We start from the raw sequence: 11,685 nt of genomic DNA on the forward strand, positions 1-11,685 counted from the left end.
TTTCCTCAAATTCGTTTGCAAGATACCAGGATTTAAGTTTTTCAGCTTACGTTCCAAGGTCATTAATTCTGCTATTGACACTCTTGACTATCATTTTAAAGTTAGTGATCTTATTTTTGTTAATAGACAGAAGCTTACCTACCTTGCATTCTTCATTATTTAAGATCTCAACAGGTGAGTTTAACCTTGGGTTTATTTCATGAAGGTTATAAAATTTGCTGTAGGAAACTCGGTCTGTTCCTAATTGTGGCAGATATATCAAGAAATCAAATATTTATTTCTTTTTAAAAACCACTTGACAAACGATAAACCAAGAATAAGTTTAAGAATTATCTGTTTCTTCTTGAGAAAGGTTGGCAGTTTGATTCTTTAAAGAAAAATTTTCCATTTTATCTAAGTGGTCAAATTTATTTGCATAAAGTTCCCAATATTCCCTTATCCATTTAATAACTGTAATGATGTCATCTCTGCCATTTCAGATATTGGTAACTTGTATGTTTTCTCTTTTTTTTTCCATATTGTCTGAAGATTTATTGGTTTTGTTGACTTTTTTTTCCCCTGTTTCCTATTGAATTCTTTATTTCCATTCTTATGGTAACTTTGGGTTTCATTGCTCTTCATTTTCTAATTTAAGGTGGAAATTGAAGTCATTGATTTGAGAGCTTTATTTTCAACTTAGTAATGTTTCCTTCTAAGTAATGTGTTAGCTGCATTACACATATTTTGATACGCTGTTTTATAAGTTTCATTCAATTAAAAATACCTTCTGTTTTGCTTTTTGATTTCCTTTTTAACCCATGGGCTACTAAAAATGTGCTATTTAGATCCAAATATTTGGGAGATTTTCCAATTATCTTTCTGTTACTTATTTCTAACAACCCATTCTGGTCAGAAAACATATTTTGTATGAATTGAATCTTTTTAAATTTATTGAGATGTGTTTTAAGGCCTGGATTATTGTCTTAGTAAATGTTCTGGGTGCATTTAAAAAGAATGTGTATTCCACTATTCTTGGGTGGTGTGTTGTTTAAATGTCAGTTAGGTCAAGTTGGCTGATCATGTTGTTCAGATCTTCAGTATCCTTACTGATTTTCAGTCTGCTTGTTCTTTGGGAGATACATGTCAAAATCTATTATAATTGTAGATTTGTCTTTCTTTTAACTGAAGTATAGTTGATTTACAGTGTTATGTTAGTTTCACATGTACAGTGAAGTGATTTAGTTTTATATTTATATATAGATATATATATAGCTATATATATATACACACTTTTTCAGATTCTTTTCCATTATAGGTTATTACAAGATATTGAATATAGTTCCCTGTGCTATACAGTAGGTCATTGTTGTTTATTTCACATATAATAGCGTGTATCTCTTTATCCCAAACTCCTAATTTATCCCTTCTCCCACCTTTCCCCTTTTGTAACCATAGTTTGGTTTTCTCTGTCTGTGAGTCTACTTCTGTTTTGTAAATAAGTTCATTTCTATCATTTTTTTTTAGATTCCACATATAAGTGATATCATATGATATTTGTCTTTGTCTGACTTAATATGATAATCTCTACGTCTATCCATGTTGCTGCAAATAGCATTATTTCCTTATTTTTTATGACTGAGTAGTATTCCCTTGTACATATATACATCTTCTTTATCCATTCATCTATTGATGGACATTTAGGTTGTTTCCATGTCTTAGCTATTGTAAGTAGTGCTGCAATGAACATTGTAGTTCATGTATCATTTCAAATTATACGAGGGTAAGTCAAAAATTATCCGCACTCTGGCTGTAGAAGTTATAGAAGTTTTAATATAACTGGAGTGCAGATGATTTTTGACTCACCCTCGTAGTTTTCTCTGGATATATGGATTGCAAGATCATATGGTAATTGTATTTTTAGTTTTTTAAAGGAACCTGTGTAATGTTCTCCATAGTGGCTGTACCAATTTACATTCCGACCAACAGTGTAGGAGGGTTTGCATTTTTCCACACCGTCTCCAGCATTTATTTGTTTGTAGACTTTTTAATGATGGCCATTCTGACCAGTGTGAGGTGATACCTCATTGTACTTTTGATTTTCATTTCTCTAATGATTAGTGATATTGAGCATCTTTTCATGTATTTATTGGCCATCTGTATGTCTTCTTTGGAGAAATGTCTGTTTAAGACGTCCTTTTCTTTTTTGTTTTTTTTGGGGGTTTGTTTTTTTTTATTTTGAGCTGTATGAGTTGTTTGTATATGTTGGAAATTATTCCCTTGCAGTTGCAACATTTGCAAATATTTTTCCCATTCCCTAGTGTCTTCTGTTCAAAAGCTTTTAAGCTTGATTAGGTCACATTTGCTTATTTTTGCTTTTATTTCCATTACTTTAGAAGGATCCAAAAAAAAAATTGCTACAATTTATGTCAGTGTTCCACTTATGTTTTCCTCTAGAAGCTTTATAGCATCCAGTCTTATATTTAGGTATTTCATCCATTTTGAGTTGATTTCTGTATATGGTGTTATAGAATGTTCTAATTTCAGTCTTTTACATGTAGCTGTCCAGTTTTCTCAGCACTAATTATTGAAGATACTGTCTTTTCTCCATTTTATATTCTTGCCTCCTTTGTTGTAGATTAGTTGACCATAAGTGTATGGGTTTATTTCTGGGCTTTCTATCCTGTTCCATTGATCTATCTGTTTTTGTGCCAGTACCATTGTGTCACTTTGTAGTATAGTCTGAAGTCAGGGAGTGTGATTCCTCCAGCTCCATTCTTCTTTCTCAAGATTGTTTTTGCTATTAGGGGTCTTTTGTGTTTCCATACAAATTAAAATTTTTTTTGTTCTAGTTCTGTGAAAAGTGCCATTGGTAACTTGATAGGGATTGCATTGAATCTGTAGATTGCCTTCGGTAGTATGATCAGTTTTAACGATATTGATGCTTCTAATCCAAGAAGAACACTGTATATCTTTCCATCTGTTTGTGTCATCTTCAGTTTCTTTTATCAGTCTTACAGTTTTCAAACTACAGGTCTTTTGCCCCCTTGGAAAGGTTTATTCCTCAGAATTTTATTCTTTTTAATGCAGTGGTAAATGGAATTGTTCCCTTAATTTTTCTTTCTGATCTTTTTGTAGTTAGTGTATAGAAATTCAACAGATTTCTGTATATTAACTTTATATCCTGCAACTTTACTCAATGTGTTGATGAGCTCTAGTATTCTGGTAGTGTCTAGGATTTTCTGTGTATAGTATCATATCATCTGCAAACGGTGAGAGTTTTACTTCTTCCTTTCCAATTTGGATTTCTCTTTGTTTTTTTTTTTAACTTCTCTGATTGCTGTGGCTAGGACTTCCAAAAATATGTTGAATAAAAGTGGCAAGAATCAGCATCCTTGTCTTGTTCCTGATCATAGACGGAATGCATTCAGCTTTTCACCATTGAATACGATGTTAGCTTTGTCATATGTGGCCTTCATTATGTTGAAGTATGTTCCCTCTATGCCCACTTTCTGTAGAGTTTTTATAAATGGCGGTTTAATATTATCAAAAGCTTTTTTCTGCATCTATGGAAGTGATCATATGGTTTTTATTCTTCAGTTTGTTAATGTGGTCTATCATCACATTGATTGATTTGCAAATATTGAAAGATCCTAGCCTACCTGTAGTAAGTCCCGCTTGATATTGGTTTTGTGATCCTTTAATGTATTATTTGGTTTGCTAGCATTTTGTTGTGAATATTTGCCTCTATGTTCATTAGTGATATTGACCTGTAACTGTTCTTTTTTTGTGATATCTTTGAATTTTGGGGGGTTTTTTGTTTGTTCTTGCCACGCCACACAGCTTGCAGGATTTTAGCTCCCCAAACAGGGATTGATCCCAGGCACCCTGCAGTGGAAGCTCAGAGTCCTAACCATTGGATCACTAGGGAATTCTCTGTCTGATTTTGGTATCAGGGTGACGGTAACCTCATAGAATGAGTTTGGAAGTGTTCCTTCCTCTGAAATTTTGAAATCATTTCAGAAGGATAGTTGCTAACTATCCTAAATGTTTGGTAGAATTCATGTGTGAAGCCATCTGGTCCTGGACTTTTGTATGTTGGGAGTTTTTAAACTACTGATTCAATTTTAGTGCTGGTAATTAGTCTGTCCATATTTTCTATGTCTTCCTTGCTCAGTCTTGGGTGATTGTACCTTTGTTAAGAACTTGTCTATTTTTTCTAGGTTGTCCATTTTATTGGCCTATAGGTGCTCGTAGTAGTCTCTTATGATCCTTTTTATTTCTGTCATGCTGGTTGTAACTTCTCCTTTTTCATTTTTGATTTTATTGATTTTGGTCCTCTCTTTTTTTAAAAAATTAATTTTTGGCTGCATTGGGTCTTCATTGCTGCACATGGGCTTTCTCTAGTTGCAGAGAGCAAGGGCTGCTCTTCATTGTGGTGTGCAGGCTTCCCATTGCAGTAGCTTCTCTTGTTGCGGAGCATGGGCTCTTGGCTGTGTTTCAGTAGTTGCGGCACGTGGGCTCAGTAGTTGTGGCTCACAGGCTCTAGAGCACAGGCTTAGTAGTTGTGGCACATGGGCCTAGTTGCTCTGTGGCATGTGGGATCTTCCCAGAGTAGGGCTCAAACCCATGTCCCCTGCATTGGCAGGCAGATTCTTAACCACTGCACTACCAGGGAAGTCCCCCCCCTTTTTTTGATGAGTCTGGGTAAAGGTTTATCAGTTTTGTTTATCTTTTCAAAGAACCAGCCTTTTAGTTTCACTGATCTTTTCTATTCTTTTTTTAGTCTCTATTTCATTTGTTTCTGCTTTGGGTCTTTATGATTTTTTCCTTCTACTAATTTTAGGTTTTGTTTGTTCTTCTTTCTCTAGTTCCTTTATGTGTAAGTTTTGGTTGTTTCTTTGTGCTCTTTCTTGTTTTCTGAGGCAAGACTGCATCACTGTAAACTTCCCTCTTAGAAATGCTTTTATGGTGTCCCATAGGTTTTGGATTGTCATCTTTTTGTTTTCATTTGTCTCTAGGTATGTTTTGATGTCCTCTTTGATTTCTTCTGTGATCCGTTTGTTGTTTAGTAGCATATTAGGCTACATGTGTCTACTTTTTGCAGTTTTTTCTTGTAGTTGACTTCTAGCCTCATAGCGTTGTGGTCGGAAAAGATGATATGATTTCAATTTTCTGAAATTTACTGAGGCTTATTTTGTTGCCTAGTGTGTGATCTGTCCTGGAGAATGTTACACGTGCACTTGAAAAGAATGTGTATTCTGCTGCTTTCGGATAGAATGCTCTATGGGTATCAGGTCCATTTGCTCTAGTGTTATTTAAGGCCTGTGTTTCCTTATTGATTTCCCTTTCATATCTGTTAATATTTGCCTTAGATATTGAGGTGCTCCTATGTTGGGTACATATGTATTTACAATTGTTATATCTTCTTGGATTAATCCCTTGATCATTACGTAGTGTCCTTCTTTGTTTCTTATAATAATCTTTATCTTAAAGATTTTGATTTGTCTGTTTCTTTTTGTAGTTGTCAGTTTTTCCCCTGGCTTCAGGTAATTTCTTCATGTGCATGTTCTGAACAGTATTCAGGTAAAATTCAGCTGAAAATTCTACAGATGTCTAGTGTTTTTTCTCTAAGCACTCTCAGGCACTTCATCCTCTGAACTCCAGCCACCTCAGTCTCCTTGACTTTCAGCTTCATTTTCTCAACATAGGGAGATCACAGCCTGGAAACTCTCCATGCAGTTATCTGGGGAAATCACAGTACTCACCTCATTTGTTTCCCATTTATCAGGGATCTCTGTTTCATTGCCTGTTATCCAGTGTCTTGAATGCCAAGGTTTCCTATATGTTTTGTCCAGTGTTTTATTATTTCAGATGGGAGGGCAAACAATAAATTCCATTTTCACCAGAAGTGCAGGTCTCAAATAAGTATTTAGTTAGGGTAGGCCTCACTGTGGAGCTAGGATTTCTTTTTAAAAAGAGCATTGCAATAAACATTCTTTTACATATGCTTTTGAAATTTTTTATGAATATTTTTGGAGAATTAAATTGCTGCATCAAAAGATAGGCATATTTTGATAGATACTGCCAACTTGCCTTCCCTATTCAAACTAGTATTTATCTAGAATGAAGGATTCTTAGAGAAACATTATGTATCTTTTGTCCAGTGCTGCCTACATCTTGCCCACCTTGAGATATATTAGTAAAATTTTTCAGAATTTCTTCTGCCTACTTTTTCTCCATTATCCCACTTTACCAGAAGGCAGAGAGTGCCAAAGATACTGGCATGTTCTTTTAATGTGGCTCTGTTAATTCTGTATTATACTTTTCATAGTATGTGATATAAAGTGGTATCACTTTCCTCTTTCAATGATGCTGGCATACTGGGTTTTGGATTTTTTGTTTTTGTTTTTTTCTCATTTGTTCAATTTTGGTAAGAGGAATTTCTAAATCTCAGTCTACCATCATTCTGTAGGGTCTCTGAAAGGCCAGACTTTACATTTTTGAATCAGTAGAGCTCTTCCTGATCTGGCTGTTTATCAAAGGTCTCTATTCCAGACTAGTAGGAAATTTGTTTTAGCCCAGTGATTCTCATTCATTACTGTGTATTCAGATCACCAGGGTATCTTGTAAAGATACAGATTCTGAATTAGTAGGTCTGGATTACGGCCCAAGATTCTTGAATTGTAACATTTCACCAGGTGAGGCTGATGCTGCTAGTCCATGCCCCACATGTTGAGGGGGTAGCAAGAACTTAGGGTTTACCTTGCAGTCCTGCACATCATTTGCAACTTCCCTCTCTTCTGTAACATGATAAATCACCTTTTCAAAACCCACGTTTCCTCCTTGTACACTCCAGCTCCTCACCCCACCTCTCTTTTGCAACTGTAAATAGAACTTTAGGAAGGCTTCTAAAGCCAGACTTTTCAAAGTAATACTGTGGCTTCAGTTGAGGTGCCTCTTCTTTTGACCTTCCAGATACGCCACTGCTTTGAAGGTATTTTGTGCTCATCAATGCATCATCAGTTTGCTTTCCCAGTATTCTCACATTTAGCAGCATTTCTTTGAGGATTTTGAGACTTAGAATTATAGATGTCTTTTTACTTCATCAAAGGTGGAGTTTCCATCTGTTTATTATTCTTCTTGCTTTCACTTGGTTTCAGAAAGGAGAAATGGATAGAGCTATCTTGGTCCCAGCACTTTAAATTCAAAGTTAGTATTTTTAAAAGTTCCTCATACATATATTTGAATTTGCCTCCTTATGGGCATGCACCAGTCTACTACTCTTCCATAGAGACCATGAAAAAGTAGGGGGAAAAAAGGTTTTTTTTTTTTAATGGAAGGCAAATCACCTTTGTAGAGCATATCTGCTGTCCTTTATGTAAACAGCTTCACTTTTTGTTGGCTGTCTCCGACATCCTCTGTGCAGGAAGCCTTCTTTGGAGGGCTTTAAAGGGAACTCCCCTGAAGTCTCCTGGCATGAATGGTCCAGATGCGGCTTAACCACTTGTCATCCAAGCCCTAACCTCTTGCTGTTGGAGTTACCTTGTCCAACATGCAGCCATCTCAGGAGTCTGACAAGATAGCTAATGACAAGCAACTGTGTACGGAGTCCCCTTTCCCCATGGAAATTTAACTTACCCTACTACAGGGGCTGAGGCAGGTCCCCGTAATTACACACAGTATTTTTGCAGCAAAAAGATAGGTATATCTACACACTTAGTGAATCAACAATGCCTTTATGTCAGTTCAGGTCTGTTTTTTTCTTTATGGTAACTGATACTTAACTGCCCTCCACCCCACCCCCATCCCATGGGAATTTTGCTAACTGGCCCATCCAGTGATCTGGTTCCCCTGGCATGTGAACTTGACCCAGCCTGGCCAGAGTGCCCCATACCATGGGTCTGGTGATTGGTCCAGAGTGGGCACGTATCATAAACTGGAACAAATTATATTTTCCTCCCAGGGACTGATACGGAAGATCAGAAAGAAAATATCACCTTGCTTTTGAGATTAAAAGCTCTAAAGAATTTTTAAGTCTAATATCATCAGATGCCACTTTCTTCCCACCAAGAGACAGAACCTGCCAGAGAATGAAACAACTGTAAACAGAGCTGTGAGCTACTAATCTGATGAGTCTGAGCATACATCCAGCCTACCTGAGGCTATAACATACATTCTCTACATCTTTGTTAAAGGAACTAATAAATACCTTTTTCCTAAGGTGATTTGAATTGGGGTTCTGTCATAATCCTGATTACAGTTGCTGTAATTTTATTTGTAAACTTACCAACTTTACACACTCTTTATGAGTCTGTCTTATGAAAGACAAGGATTTAATTCATCCCACCAAGTGAGTTATATTAGCTCCTCTGATGTGTTTTAACTTGAATGTAGCTAACCTACCTTTCTTATTCTGTCGGCTTCAGACAGATCTCCTGAATCCCCTCTATATACATGGAACATGCTGCTGCTCATCTTTGCTTCAAGCTCTTATTTCCCTGTCAACCTCCCACCATCCATTCTATCAGATGTTAGATATGTAGATAAATATATATACACATACAGAGACTTCAGTGATTTGTATATTTTAAAGTTGGAAATAAAATAGCATTAGATCATTACCATGTAAATATCATTCTCTGAAGAGTCAGAGCCAAGCACTGTGTGAAGACTACCTTTCCTCCTCTACAAGTCCAACGTTATGAGCCTAGTACCCACTTAAACGAGTCTATTCCTAGCATCAGTCATATGGCTTTTTTTCATATTCTAGTTATTTTTCCAAAGTCATGTCACATATTAAGGGGGCTTGCTTTATATTAGGACCATGATATCTGGTATGGCTTCTCCTTTTTTTCTAGAGCCAATAATTGCCTTTCTTTCTGACAAACTTCTGTCTTCTCTTCACTGACTCCCTGGATACCTATCTAGCCTGCCAGTAATTTGGTCTGATTCTTGCAGAGTGATCAGCCTGTTCATCCTCAACACCACTTTACTAGGTTAGAGCCACTGTTTAAAGCCTTTCCTGTTTTTTTTTCCTTTTCCATCCAAATTTTGCTAAATGTAATCATTCAATACCCTATTAAAAGACAAGTGCGAGTAAACTGAAGTAAACTGTTTACACAAAATATCAGTATTTGGGCCCATGTTTCATTACTGTTTGGGTATAAACTTCTAGATTGAAAGCAGTTTTAACTCCTAAATTGGAAGGTGCTGTTCTGTATTCTACAATCTAATATTGCTCATTGGAGGGAAGGCGATCTTGATCTTTATTAGGAGAAATTTGTATTTTTTGAAAGCCTTTAGGATGGTCTCATCTTTAGTATTATGAAATTTCATAAGCATATTTCTGGGTATCTTTTTTCTATTGTTACTGTGGTTTTTGCCAGTTCAGCCTGCCCAGCATTCAGTGAGCTATTCCTAGCTCAGCATTCATAACTTCCTTCAGTTTAGAAAGATTCTTAATTGATACATTCCATTATATTTTCTATTTTTTTTTCTGGAACTCGTATTAATTAGATGTTGGACCTTCTAAACTTCCAAGTCCCTTTTGTTTCTCATTTTAAGTTTATGAACTTCAGGAGTTTCCACAGTTTTCTCTCAAACCTTCTATTATTACAGCAATGTTTTTCATTCTTAGAGGAGCTCTGTCTTATTTCTTTTTGGTAGCTTCCCATATGTACTTTAAAAGTGCAACATCTGTTCAAATCTGACTAATACACATTTTTAGTATTCTTATCATTATATAACTTTCCCTATTCTGGGTTTCATCTGTTTCTTGGTCCTTATTATGCTTATACTTTTCTTCATCTGTGATGATGCTTGGCTGTCTATCCACATTTAAGATTATCTCAGGTAGACAGCAGGAGGTTCTTCGGTTATTCTCACTGTCGGTCTGTTTTCCTGAGTGAAAAGGTTTACTGGGATCTCTGTACATATGGGAAGGGCGAGTTGATGAGAGATTCTCCACGCTCCAACAAAGGTTCCAACTTAGGCTGCCAGCTCTCTCTCTAGCTGCTCTAGTTCTCTGTAAGCTCACTGAATTTTTCATAGTTTAAATTTTTTTAAAATATGACTTTTTAAAAGATTTTTTTTTTTTAATGTGGACTGTTTTTAGTTTTTATTGAATTTGTTAACAGTATTGCTTCTGTTTTGTTTTGGTTTTTTTGGCCACAAGGCACGTGGGATCTTAGCTCCCTGACCAAGGATGGAACCCGCATCCCCTGCATTAGAAGGCAAAGTCTTAACCACTGGACCACCAGGGAAGTCCCTAAATTATAACATTCTTATTTAAAACTTCAAACATTACAGATAACAATGAATCTACCCTCTTGACCAGAATATCCCTCCACAAAAGAAACATCAGTTGGATGTGTCTGTTCAGGACTTTCTAAGTATTTGCATACTTACATGTATTAGAAACAGATTTTAAATATATAATACTCTATTATTATGCACATTTTTTATTTTCAGTACTTTTAGTCAAATCCATATCAATATTACCAGTCCATTCTTTCAAACTGGTGCTAGTTTTTCTAGTCATGCCTCTGTCTATTGATGGAAATTTAGATTCTTCCCAGTTTCACATACTAACCATGCTGTCCTCCAAAGGGGTTATAAGTGAACATTTTAAAAACTTCACTGCCTCCAAAGTGTCACTGATGAGAGTACTTATAACTCTACACAACTGCCAATTCTTTTAATTAATAGGTTACTTGAATTAGCATCTCTCAATACTAAGAAGGCTAAGCAGGGATGCATATTTATCGGCCATCTGTATTTCTTTTGACTTGCCCATTCTTATCCTTTGTTCATTTTTATTCTTGCTTGGTTGTCCTTTACCTATTTATAGTATTCTTATACCTTTCCCTTTGTATTATATTACAGTTTTTTCCCATTCTGTTTACCTTTTTAAAAGCGTTCTGACTTTTGATATAATCAACTTCATTAACCTTTCCTTTATGGCTTTCATGTTTGTCTAATTTAGGAAGAAATATCCAACAGTAAAGTCATAAGGATATCCTACTGTATTTTCTTCTAATACTTTACTGTTTAACATTTAGGAATTTAGTCAACTGTAACTAATTTTTGTGAATGGTGTGAAGGAAGGATCCAATTCAGTTTACTTATAGAAGAGAGGGTGGAACGGGAAAGCTGTTGGCAGGGGTATTAACGTAACTTTCACATAAAAAGTCATTAACCGGCTTGTCATCTGTGTCATTACCCCAGCCTCTACACAAACCAACTCAAAGCATGAACTTCTCTAGGGACCCTTTGGACAGACCAACTCCCATTACTGAAATCCCTATCACGCAAACATTTCAGGTAAGTTTCTTCTGCTACATTTAATGAATAAGCACTCTTTTCCCTTTTGTCTTTTACAAGATATGATTCTTTCATCCACAGATGACTTCTTTTCTGCTCTTTTCTAAACCTTTTAAATTGTTTTATCTGTTTAATAGGACATGGAGGAAAGATAAACTTCTGTTTAACTGCAAAAGTAAACCTTGATTTTTCCCAATGAAAATTCTGATATTGACAAGTTACCTTTCAGAAATACTGTAGAAATTCATACGTACATAGAAGTACCTCCTTCTCCTATGCTTTTGCAATGCAAAATTTATCAATCTGATATTGAAAGTGATAGTTCATTTGTTTAACTTGTATTCTGGTCCTTGTGGTTCTGTACTTACCAGTTTCATAAGTCAC

General features: G+C 35.8%; 2 protein-coding genes across 4 annotated transcripts in view; one reads left to right on the forward strand and one right to left on the reverse strand.

The window, feature by feature from the left end:
• ZNF667 (zinc finger protein 667) overlaps nucleotides 1-11,580 on the forward strand; it is a 47,086-nt gene extending 35,506 nt beyond the window's left edge. The window contains exon 6 of the mRNA XM_057719617.1: nucleotides 11,206-11,580. The gene's annotated coding sequence lies outside the window, so the exon portion shown is untranslated. The remainder of the gene's footprint in view (nucleotides 1-11,205) is intronic.
• ZNF583 (zinc finger protein 583) overlaps nucleotides 1-11,685 on the reverse strand; it is a 36,272-nt gene that overhangs the window by 1,447 nt on the left and 23,140 nt on the right. The gene's annotated exons all lie outside the window — the stretch shown is intronic.

The sequence above is a fragment of the Hippopotamus amphibius genome, unplaced genomic scaffold (genome assembly GCF_030028045.1).
Source record: "Hippopotamus amphibius kiboko isolate mHipAmp2 unplaced genomic scaffold, mHipAmp2.hap2 H_1, whole genome shotgun sequence".
Taxonomy (NCBI): domain Eukaryota; kingdom Metazoa; phylum Chordata; class Mammalia; order Artiodactyla; family Hippopotamidae; genus Hippopotamus; species Hippopotamus amphibius.